The sequence below is a fragment of the Pristiophorus japonicus genome, unplaced genomic scaffold (assembly GCF_044704955.1).
Source record: "Pristiophorus japonicus isolate sPriJap1 unplaced genomic scaffold, sPriJap1.hap1 HAP1_SCAFFOLD_33, whole genome shotgun sequence".
Classification (NCBI taxonomy): domain Eukaryota; kingdom Metazoa; phylum Chordata; class Chondrichthyes; family Pristiophoridae; genus Pristiophorus; species Pristiophorus japonicus.
In genome coordinates, this window is record NW_027253106.1 from 8,228,343 (window position 1) to 8,241,339 (window position 12,997).

General features: G+C 41.5%; 1 non-coding gene across 1 annotated transcript; it reads left to right on the forward strand.

The window, feature by feature from the left end:
- The first annotated feature begins 8,620 nt into the window (after nt 1–8,620).
- trnas-uga (transfer RNA serine (anticodon UGA)) lies at nt 8,621–8,702 on the forward strand. The gene has a single exon. It is a non-coding gene; the product is annotated as a tRNA-Ser (tRNA).
- Nucleotides 8,703–12,997: the final 4,295 nt, after the last annotated feature.

The following is a 12,997-nucleotide window of genomic DNA, read 5'->3' on the forward strand; positions in this document are numbered from 1 at the left end:
GGCACTTAAGTGATGCGAGTTTAATAATCTGCTGGATGTGGATATTTGTGGCATACAATAACATATGCACAGTAGTTGCTGATAGGATAGTAAATGATTGATAAATGCAGTCTGTATGTAGAGAGAGTCGTGAAGGTAAATTTTAACAGCCAGCAGAGAATGTTAAAGAGAGGGAAGATAGATTATGAAAGTAAACTAGCACGACACAAACCAATTGTAAAAACAGATAGTAAGAGTTTCTACAGGTACGTTGAATGGAAAAGTGTTGCGAACGAAATGTGTGTCCCCTGGAGGATGAGACTGAGGCATTAATAATGTGGAACCGGGAAATGGCAAAGCCGTTGACCACATATTTTGTGTCGGTCAAAGGCCGAAGTTCGAAGGTAGAAGGCTCGAAAAACATCCGAATAGTGGAAAAACAAGGGGTGATAATGAGAGAGGAACGTAATGCATTATGGGACCAAAGACGGTCCAGTTCACTGGACCTGACTGCTTACATCCTTGGGTCTTAAGAAAAGTTGCTTTATTGATAGTGAATGCATTGGTTGTTATTTACGAAAATGACCGGGATTCTCGAGCGCTCCCAGCGGCTTGGAAAGCAGCAAATGTAATACCACTATTTATAAAAATGAGGCAGGTAAAAAGCAGGAAACTATCGACCAGTTAACCTAAAATAACTCGTTGCGAAAATGCTGGACTCCATTATTAAGTAAGAAGTAGCGGGACATTTCGAAAAACATGATTCAATCAAGCAGAATCAGCTTTGTTTTATGAAAATGAATTGATGATTGACAAATTTTCTGGAGTACTTTGAGGATGTAACGAGCAGGTGGATTAGGGGGAAGAAGTAGATTTGATGTATTTGGACCTCTAGATGGCTTTCAATAAGTTTCACGTCAGTTATTACTGCACAAAGTACAACCTCACGGGGTTGGATTTAAAATATCGGCTAACTATCAGAAAACCGAGAGTCTGGATGAATGGATCATTTTCCGGTTAACAAACAATGACTAGTGGGTTGCGGCAGGTGTCAACTACTTACAGTCGAGACAAATGTCTTGGATGAAGGGACCGGGTGTAATGTAGCCAAGTTTGCTAATGATACAAAGATGGGTGGGATAGCAAATTGAGACGAGGATGGAAAGCATCTGCAACGGGATTTAAATAGGTTAATTGCGTGGGAAAAAAATTGGCAGATGGATTATAATGTGTTAAAATGTGAGGTTATGCACTTTGGTAGAAATAATAGCAAATCAATTTTTTTTTTAAATTGAGAAACATTGCAAAGTGCTTCAGTACAATGAGACCGAGGGGTGCTTGTGCATGAAATACAAAAAGTTAGTATGCATTGGCAGCAAGTAATAAGGAAGGTCAATTTAATGCTGGCCATTTTAAAAAGGTGGATAGAGTATAAAAGCAGAGAACTCCAGCTGCAACTGTACAGGGTATTGGTGAGACCCCACCGGAGTATTGTTTGCAGTTTTGGTCTCCATATTTAAGGAAGGATTTACTTGAAGTGGAAACTGCTCACAGAAGATTCACTTGGTTGACACCGCAGTTGAGGGGGTTGACCGTTGAAGAAAGATTGGGTAGGTTGAGCCTATACACACTCGAGTTCAGAAGAATGAGAGGTGATCTTATTAAAACTTATGACAATAAGCGGGATCGGAAAATGGGAATACAGAGAAGATATGTCCACTCATTGGTGAAACTAAAGCTAGAGGAATCGTCTTAGAATAAGGGGTCGCACATTTTAAACTGAGCTGAGGAGAATTTTTTTCTCTCAAAGCGTAGTAAATTTATGCAATTCTCTGCCCCAGGGAGCAGAAGCGGCTGGGTCATTGAACAGATTTAAAGCCGAGATCGACAGTTTTTTGAGAGATAAACAAGTAAAGTGTTATCGGGTGCGTGAAGAGGTGTGGAGTTGAGGCCAAGATCATATCAGCCATGATCATATTGAAAGGTGGAGCAGGCTTGAGGGGCCAAAAGACCTACTCGTGCTCCCATTTCTTATGTTCTGATGATGTAATTGATCGATAGTGCAGGATTTGAAGACGCCTGGACAATATCAGCTTTTAACGTAAAAGTATGTTGAATGAAGCGATTAACAAAAAGGCTGGTTCGTTCAATTCATTAGAACGTGGTATTACTAATGCCACAGTCGTGGGTTGAACCTCTTGTGGCCAATTGACGTTTGTTTGTGGGGCGTTTTCTATTTTCTTTTTGTTATTTTTCATCAGCTTTAAACGTTTGGAAGGAAACTCACGTAAGTCATATAAATACTTCGAAATAATACTGCAAAAGGTTACTTCTGCCGAGAGCTCATAAACCTGACAACTTCGCCCTGTGTTTTTCTGGCCACAGCTATTACTTGACCTGTCGAGTTTTTTCCAGCATTTATTGAACAATTCCATATGCAGCATCTGCTCCACTATGCATTTTATTTTGGAGCCGTGTCCCAGTTTGTATTATGAAAGAAATTGTTCCAAAATAAGTTGAAGTTTGGAAATTGAAAATCAGTATAATCCGAGGATTGGTGCTTCAGTGTTAGAATGCTCGCCGACTCTTAAATCTGTGCAGTACGCTCCCTCGTACAATAACATCTTTCCTGTAATGTGTTGACCAGAACTGCATGCAGACTTTAGCTGTGTTCCAACTCGGGATTTTTGTAGCATTTCAAGCAAAACCGCCCTGTTCTTGTATTCCATGCCTCTCCTGTCAAACGTACGTATCCCGTATGCCTTCGTAGCCATGTGTCCATCTACCTTCATGGATCTGAGTACGTGTTTTCCAAGGACCCTATTTTCCTCAATGTGTCCCAGTGCCGTCCACTGATTGTTTATTCCCTTGCCTTTTTGCCCTCCCCAAATATATTACCTCATACTTCTCCAGATTGAATTACATTTTCCACTGTTCTGCCCATCTGTTCAGTGCATTTATGCTGTCTACGGCTTTCCTCCTCATTATCTAATACAGGGCAGGATTTAGTATAATCTTAAAAATTCTTAATCATACATCCTGCATTCAAGTCTAATCATTGCTATGTACCGCAAAAAGCAAGAGGCCGGGAACTGAGCCCTGGGGAACCTCACTTGAAACACAATTCCAACCACGCCTGTGCATGATGGCATATTCCAAATGTACGGAATGGGTGAATAAGGTGGAGGAGCTGAAAGCACAGATAGACACCTTGAAATATGATGATACATTAACGATTACAGAAACATGGCAAAAAGAGGGACAGGGTAGGCATCTCTAGATTCCTGGTTACAAGGTTTTCAAACAAGATAAGGATGGGCATAAAAATGAAGGGATGACAATTTTTGTGAAATAAACAATTATAGCTGTGAGAAGGGTTCATAAGTTAGAAGGATTTTAAAAAGAAGCTAAATCGGTTCAACTTAAGTACAAAAAGGGGCAAACGCATTACAGGGATTGAACTGCAGGGCCCTAAACAATTCGAGGCAGTTAGAAGAAGAAATCTGTTGGAAAATATCTGAAAATTGCACACATATTAGGGAGCAATAGTGGGTGATATCAATTATTTTAATATTAACTGTGATATAAGTAGTAAAAATGTATTGACGTCACAGAATAGCTCAATTGCATTCAGGATAACTTTTTGTTAGCCAAATAAAAGCAAGCCAAAAAAGGGATGTTGCGGTTTTGTACTTCGTTTTAATAATTAAGCTGGGCAGATGGAAAGCATATCGGTGGGAGAATCACTGCAGTGCACCCGCGAAGCTGAGAACTTCGTGGATAGCACGTTCCTTGATGTGGTCACCTCGCAGCTTAAACGTGTGCAGGGTGAGAATGAATGTGCGGCCGCCAGACTGAAGAGGAGGAACACCCAGGTAATTCAGGATTCAACTGAGTTCTTCTTACTCTCCACCCAGCTTTCTGTTCTGAGTACTGGTGTGGGGGTGGGTGGGTAAATCGTTATTCGGGGAATGCAGCCAGAGCCATGTCCACGGCACCACTGCCGGCTCAGCTGCCCAGGACGTAGGAAGACTAGTGGGAGCAATATTGTTAAAAGATTCAATAGTTAGCCGTGCAGACACGCCGCAGACATCACTCCAGAATAATATGTTGCCTCCATGGTGTCAGGGTCAAGGATATAACTGAGCGGTTGCAGGGGATGCTGGGCGGATATGGTGAACAGGCAGAGGACTTGATACCTTATGATACCAATGTCACAGGTCGCAAGTGGGATGAGGCACTGCATGTTGATTTGGGGGAGCCAGAAGGGGGATTACAAAGCATGAAGTGCATCATTTTTTTTGTGGTGGAGGAGAAGCGAGAGATTATGTCGAAGATGCTGCGAATGTTTGTGACGGAGAAGCGGCCAGATATTTTGGCGGAGGAGCACTGACAGATCGTGGTGGATGTGCAGCGAATACTTTTTTTGCAGAGTAACGCAAAGAGATCGTGGTGGAGATAAGGTCAGAGATCGAGGTGGAAATGGAGCGAATGTTTGTGGCGGAGGAGTGGTGAGCGTTCGTGGCAGAGGTGCGACAAATCAAAGTACGAGGCACAGAATAGGCGACGGCCCAGGGGCAGCACGGGCTATCCCACACTGCGAAATGTGTGTGCACTAGGTCCATGCAGCAGAGCAGGTCTCCAGTGATCCAGCTTAACCCATGCCACGAGATAAACTCCAAGCTCTGTCTCGTCCCTATGGTGGCTTATGTGCAAAGGTCACCACACGTTAAAAACATCCACTCGCAGGCATTTTCCACCCCTTCAATTTGTGAACTGGACTGAATTGTCGGGTCCTTCATTGAAACAACTGTAAACACATGCTGAAACAAGTCACCCTTGTTCGAAAGATCGTCTAAGTTGATGATAAAAAGTTAGTAATTTCGGCTTATGCCCGGTGCCACGTGTCAGCGAGGAGAATGATATTAGAGCATTTACGATAACATGACGGAAAGAAGAGCAGGTACGATAGGTCAACATTCCTGGTTACATGTTTGTCAGGCAGGTGAGAGGGGGGATAAAACCGAGGGGAGGGGGGAGGTCGCATTATTGATTAAGTAAACAATTGCAGCTGTGAGGTGAGATAATGTGTTAGAAGGGTCTTCAATTCAGGCTATATGAGATAAATTGAAGAATATAAAATGGGCTGGGAGAGTAGTAGAGATGCCCAGAGGTACACCGAAGAGCAAATATACAGGCAAATGTCTATGAAGTGCAACAATTGGAGGGAAATTAAAGTAGGCGATTTCAACTATGCTAAAATTAACGAGGATAGAATTGGTGTGAAAAGTATAGCGGGTGCTGAATTCCTGAAAGTCATTTAGGAGATCATTTTAAGCCAATATGTAGCAAGTCCAACTTGATAGGGGGCGGGTCTGGGCTTAGATTGCGCGAATGATGCTGAGCAGGTAGAAGGTACATCAATCGGGAGCATTTTGGTGCTTGTGATCATAACTCAGTTAGATATCGTGTAGTTATGAAATTGACAAAGTTACATCAGGAATATAAAATCTCAAGTTGGGGAAAGTCAATTTTGGTAAACAGAGATCGGATTTCGCCAAAGTGGACGGAAAAAGCTACGTGAAGGCAAAAACTGTGTTAGAGCATTGGGAGGCATTCAAAGAGCAGAACCTCAGGGTTCAGGACAAATATGCTCCTTAAAGGCAAAGGGTGAGACTAACAAATCTAAAGCCCCGTGATGTCAAGATGCTTGCAGCGCAGAATAAAGAAAATAGGGGTACATATGCCAAAGCTTGGGCTCAATAGTTCAGAAACTCTAGAGGAGTAAAGAAAGTGCAAAGTTGAAATTTAAAACGAAATTGGGAAAGCAAACAGAGATAATGAAAAATATATTGACAAGTAAATCAAGGAAAATGCAAAGATTGACAAACACATTCAGAGGAAAGGATATCAAAAGAAAGTGTAGGGATCATTAGAGACGATAAAGGTAATCTGTGTGTGGAGGCAGAATATGTGTGTATGCTTTTAATGAATACTTTGCAACTGTGCTCTCAAAAGTGAGGGGCGATGCAGACGTTGCAATCGGTGAGAAGTGTGAAATATTAACCGAATTAATCATAGTGAGAAAGGTAATGTTGAGGGATGTAATAGCTTTGAAGCTGGAAAACTCCACAGGACCGATAGAAGGAAAAGAGGAAATAGTACAAAGTCTGATAATTATAATACTCTCTGGGTACAGGTGTCATGCCAAAGGACTGGAGGACTGCTAATGCCGAACATTTGTTTAAAAATGGATAGATGAACAATTAAAGACCAGTCAGCCTTACCTCGGTTGTGGGAACATTATCTGTAAAGATTCTGAGGAACAGGATATATATTCATTCAGAAAGATACAGATTAATCAAGGACAATCAGCATGGATTTGTTAAGGGAAGATCGTGTCTGCGTAAATAGATTTCATTTTCTGAAGAGGTAACAAGTGCATTTTGTTGTAGTGCATGTTGATTTTCGCAAGACTAATGACAAGGTCCCATATGACAGACTGCTCACGAAAGTAAAACCCCTGGGATCCAAGGCAAAGTGGCAACGCTGATTCCAAAATTGTCCCCGAGGCAGGAAGCAAAGACCAAAACGTGTTTTTGGAACTGGAAAGCTGTTCGAGGGAGGATCCGCAGGACTCCGTAGGAGGATCCTTTTTCTTTGTGGTATGTATCAATGATTTTATTTGAATGAAGGACATAGGATTGAAACGTTTGCAGATGATACACAAATTGGCTGTGTGGTCGATAATGAAAAAAAGCTTTGTTGAATGCAGGAAGATATCAATTAACTGGTCAGCTGGGCAGAATCGTGGCTTATGGAAACCAATATGTAGAAACGTGTCGTAATACATTTGAGGACGGCGAACCAGGCAAAGGGTCGCACGTTAGATGGCAGAACACTGAGAAGTGTAGTGGAACAAAGGGAACTTTGAATGCATGTCCACAAATCCGTGAATGTTGCAGGACAGGCACAAAATATCGTGCAGAAGGCATACGGAATGCTTTCCTTAATTTGCCGAGGCATGGAATACAAGAGGGATGATATGTTAGAGGGTTAATCAAATGTGTCATATGGGTCAAATTGATCCATAAGAAAGGGGCGATCACACTGCCGCGTGTGCATTATAGACCGCAAAATTATGGGAGGGAGATGGCAGATAAAATATGTCGGCAAATTGCCTTGGGACACAAACCATAGGATAGTCATAGTCGGGGATTTTAACTATCCAAATATTGGGACACATATAGTGTAAAGGGGAGTGAGTGTAGAATTCTTAAAATGTATTCAAGATAATTTATTTCACTCAGTATGTAACAAGTCCAAGAGGAGATGTGGCGGTTTTGGATTTTGTTTTGGGAAATGAAACTGGGCAGGTTGAAGGGGTATCAGTGGGAGAACAATTGGCTGCTAGTGACCATAATTCAGTCAGATTCAAGGTAGCTGTTGCTAAGGAAAATGATGGTCTGGAATAAAAGCCCCAAATTGGGAAAAAGCTAATTCTGCCAAGTTGAGGAGTGTTTTGGCCACAGTGGACAGGAAACAGCTGCTTGTAGGTAAATCAATTTCGGAACAGTGGGAGGCCTTCAAGGAGGAGATCAGGAAGGTTAAGGCCAAGCATGTACGCTTAAAGTAAAAAGCTGTGAAAAATAAGTCGAGATGCGCCTGGATGTCTAGGGACTTACAGGGGAAGATTAAGAAAAAAAAGTACGCTTTTTCAGATACCAACGGTTGAATACTAATGAATCTTTGGAGGAATATAGAAAGTTAAGAGATTATATTAAAAATGATATTAGGAATTCTGAGAGAGAGCATGAAAAATTGTTTGCTCGTAAAATTAAGGAAAACCCAAAGATGTTCTACAAATATATTAAGAGTAAGATGGTAACTAAAGAAAGTATAGGACCTCTTCGAGACCATGGGGATAAACTTTGTGTGGAGGTGCAAGATTTTGCTGAGGTTCTTAATGAATAATTTGCATCAGTTTTCAAAAAGAAAGGGGCAAAGCAGATACTGCCATCGAGGAGGTTTGTGATATTCTGGATGAAATAAACATAGAGAGAGAGGAAGCATTCAGTTTTTTTTTAGCAGGTTTGAAAGTAGATAGGTCTCCAGGCCCGGACCACTTCTATCCTACTTCAACTCATCCTATTCGCATAACCTTCTACTACTTTCACACTCATGTGCTTAGGTTGCTCCCTATTTAAAGCATCTGTGTTAGTCACCTCAACTCGTGATCGTGTTAGCACCATCCACATTCTGATCAAACTTTGATGAAGAAATTACTCTTGAATTGCCGACTGAATTAATCTGTGTCTGTCTTTCATTGATGACATGTAATTCTGAACTCCTGCACAATAGCAAATATTTTCTCCAGGTCGACGCTATCATATCACTACATAATATTAAAGACAATATCTGCCTTGACTTTTGCAGAGAAAAGCTATCCAGTCTGTTTAGTTTTTCACGGTAAGTAAATCCTTCCAGTTCTGTCCGAATTGCTTCCTGTTGTGCTGTGAGCTTCAATGATTCTACGATTTAGTTTTCACATCGACTGGGAGATACAAGAAGGCAAGCATGTCGACCAATTGTCTTAATTTTTCAAACGACCATTTGATTATTAAAATAATTGCAAAATGTAGATGTGATAGCCGAGTGGTTAAGGCATTGGACTTGAAATCCAATTGGGGTTTCCCGCGTTGGTTCCACCCCAGCTTGCAGCGGTTCCCTGACGAGATGACTGAAACCGAGACTCAACCGAATTCCCTGAACTGCCTTTTGTTAAAATGATTGATGCAAACTTATTATTCGAATTGGAAACACTAATAATTTACTCGAATCAAAAAGTGATTGTTTGTTTGTTCGAAACTTTTGCAAAGAGCATTGAGAAATATACACAGAAAACAGCATTAAAAAGTGCATTTTTTAAAGAGCCCTGCAAAGTTTGGCAGGAAACCACATTCAGCTGATGAGCTGAACAAGTTTAGGCAGTACTCAAACCTACAATCTTCAGATAACATCAGTGTTTGCATCGAAGTCAGACTCTTTCTCCATTAAGCCACGCTGCTCCTGCAGTACACAGCAGACTTATATTGAGAATGAGCGATGATTCACTGGAATTTTATTTATTTCAGTTCGATACTGAGAACGCAAACCAATCAGCGGCAGTGGGTCATTAACTGATTGAAATGCGATAAGTCCAAAATTCTCGAAGATAAGCGAATTGTTCATTAAATGCTGGAAACAATCCGTCTTTCCACCAGCTCTTATCAGAACTAAGATTTTGCATCATTGCTTCAATATTTTGCAGGGCCCTTGTGAGTTTCGTTCCTAAATGTTAAAGCTTCTCTAGAATAACAAAGCTAAAGTACTCGCAACACCGCCCTCCCCCACGCAAAAATAAAATGTCCCGTACGGTGATGGAACCCGCGGCCTTCACGTTAACAGCACCATGCATGAACCATCTAAATTAACCGGCCCTACAATCGTGTACTTTTAGCGGATGATCTAAAAGAATAAACCGAGCATTTCTGCAGCGTCGTTCACCTCAGGACTTCCCAAAGCGGTTCACAGCCAGCTAAGTAGTTTTACAGTGTGGCCACTTTTGTAAGGTAGGAAATGCAAAAGAATATTTGCAACAGCAAGAACCAACAATGTTATAGTGAACAGATGTGTGTTGAAGGATGTACATTGGCTCCATGACACCGGAGTGAACTCTCCTGCTCTCCTTCCGAATAGTGGGCGTGGGATCTTTTAAGTCCAGTTCGGAGGGCAGACAGGGTCTCGGTTTAAGATCTCAACCGAAAGTCAGCAACTCCGAAAGTGCAGTGCTGCATCACTACTGTCGCTCCGACATTAAAACACCTACTTGAGCTCCTCCTCACCAATCTGTCTGTCGCAGATGCAACTGTCCATGGCAATATTGGTAGTAGTGAAAACTGGACAAACCTTGTTGATACCAAGTCCTGTCTTCACACGAAGGACACATCTGCATCGTGTTATCTGGCACTACCAACCTGCTATATGTGATAGATTCTGAAGAGATCTAGCAGCTCAAAGCTGGGCATCCTTGAGGTGCTGTAGGACATTAGCGGCAGCAGATTATTATTCCACACAATCTGTAACCTTATGTCCAAACATATACCTCACTCTACCGTTACCTTGTAAACAGAGTACCAAACCTGGGTAGCGCCTCAGCCTCATTTTTCAAGTGAAAGTAGACCCAGCATGTTCAACCTTTCCTGATATGTTTGCACTGACTGTTTATGCGTCATCCTTGTAAATTTACTCTGCATCCTCTCAATGCCTCTATATGCTTTTTATAATATGGCGAATGGAACTGTAAGCAGCATTCTGTGTGGTCTAACAAAGGTTAAATAGAGGTTTAGAATAACGTCACGACTTTTATATTCTGTACGTGTAGAAAAAAATAATCTCGTTTTCTTTGCCTTTTGTATAGCTTGATAACCTGTGTTTTAACTTTTAGAGTTTTGTGCATTTTTCTTCTTTGATCGCTTTGATCCTCTACGCCACCCAGACTGACATCCTCAAATAATATGCAACCACCCTATTTTCAGAACAAAATATAACACCTCACATTTATATGGTTTGAAATTCAAATGTAAATCTTTCATGACCTCCTGTAATTTGTCGCAGTCGTCCTCAATTTTGACCACCCCCCCTAATTAGATATCACTTGCAAATTTCGAAATTATGTTTTTGCTTCCTCGTTCAAATTTTCAATATAACATTTGAACAACAATGATCCCAACACAGGTCGTTGTGGAACACCACTACCCACCTTCTTCCAATAGGAAAAGCTCCATTTTAACACTACTCTCTGCTTTGCGTCTTGAAACCAGCGAGCTATCCATTCTTCTAGTTGTCTCCTGATTCAGCATTCTATAACCTGGGCTTGAGGGTCTTCTTGTTCCTGTGCAACAATCTGGAGGTCCCAGTGTTTTATTTGATTAAGTCAAGCATGTAGACTTCGTTAGCAAGGGTTGCATTTGTTGCACATCTCGAATTGCCCTCGTTAAGGTGTTGCTGAGCAACCATATGCAACTGAATGTCTCGCCAGTCCATTTCAGCGGGCAGTTAAGTGGGTCGAGAGTCACATCTCGGCCCAGACTGGTAAGGTCGGCAGATATCCTTCCCTAAAGGATACTAGTCAATCAGATTGTTTTGTTATGATAATGGTCACCAATACTGGTACTTTTAAATTCCAGATTTATTTAATTAAATTTAAATTACCGTACTCTAGTGGTGGGCTGTAATTTTCTCTCTCTGGATTAGTAGTCCAGTGAAATAACAGTCATGCTACTATGATTGGCCGCTAGTGTAATGTGTTCGAGTGGTTGAATGACTCCTCCTGTTTCTGGGCAACAGTTGGAGCTAAGGAATGGCAAACCCCCTGGACAGTGAGTGAATTATCATGTCACTATTATTGATCTCCGCTTGTTTAATGTCCTCGAGGGTCCGAATTACTCCCCCTGTCCCTGTGTGTAATAACAGAAAAGTCCTTTATTGTAAACTGCCTCGGGTGTGCACCGGATTTATTTGATTCCCACTTCGGTTAAGAACAAGATCCGACTTCCTGTATTGCCTAAAGGACATCCGACAGTGGCGCACTCTGGTGTCAGTTAACCTAAGTATAAATGTATTACCCTGTTCATCATGTTGCGTGTTGGAATGGCAAACCCCTGGTCCTATGTAATATGCTCGAGGTGTTGAATGGCCTCATCGTATTTCTGTGCAACATGTTCGTGGGTTTTGCATTGCCTTCTCGTCATCTGTGCTGCAGGTTCACGCAACAGAATAGAGTTCTACTGTTCTTCCTTATGTCCCTTGCAACTGATTTGAGGGGTTAATGGACTCCGCCTGTCACAGGCTCGATGTCTTGCTCCTCTTACTGCGCAAACGACTCAGGGCGCCCAGAGATTTTAAAGGATAATTGTGGCCTTTGTGTAAAAGCAAGAGATGGGCTGCAGTTTCACATCTCTGAAGTTTTGATTTGCTGCAAAATTGATTGTGCGTAGCAGGAAACATAATATTCTGACGTAAAATCCGTCTCTGGTGGTATTCAACCCCACAATTTTTCAACACCTTATATTACATTAACTCAAAGACTATCTGTCTGATATTTCGAACCGATCATTGGACTGTTAAAGCCTATCACTAATGAAGTTGCGAAGACCGAGTAGTTAAGGCGTTGGATTTGAAATCCAATGGAGTTTGACCACGCAGGTTCGAACCCTGCTTGCAACGATTCTACGGGAAGTGTTTCCTTCTTTAATTGTCTCCGTGTGGATAGCGCTGGAATCTCATCACATTTCCCTTTCTTGCACTGATTGATGCGAATCTGATGTTGGAATTGTAAACACTATTAATTTAGAGGCATTAATTAGTGATGGTTGGTTTGTTGGAAACGATTTGCAAAGATCAGTGAGAAATATACACAGGAGACAGAATGAAAAAATGCCTTTTAATAATGAGTCCCTGCAATGTTTGGAAGGAAATCAACTTCAACAAATGAATGTGAACAAGTTTTGACTTTAAAATTGGAACAAGATTTGACAAACGCACCAACGCAAGCCTCGAATCTGCAATCTTCTGAAACCATTAGTTTTGCACCAAAGTGAGATGCCTGAGCCAAATGGCCAAGCGCCTGCTGCAGTGCAGAGCAGCGTGATGGTGAGAATGAAGGATTGCACACCGGAATTGTATTTTTTTATGTTTGATATTTTCCACTGCAGACCAATCTGCGGCAGTGAGCCATTCTGTGATTGAAATACAAGACGTCGCAAAGCCGCGGAGGATATGCAAATGTACCTTAAATGCTGAAGAACTAATATTTTGCAGCATTGCTTCAAATCTTTGCAGGTCCATTGTGAGTTTATTTCCTAAATATTGATGCTGCTCTAAAGTAATTTTACCCGATCACCAAGAATAAAATAATTAGCCAATACGTGAATAAAACGCGCCACTTTGGCGTTATTCGCATCAGGCTCGAAACAAC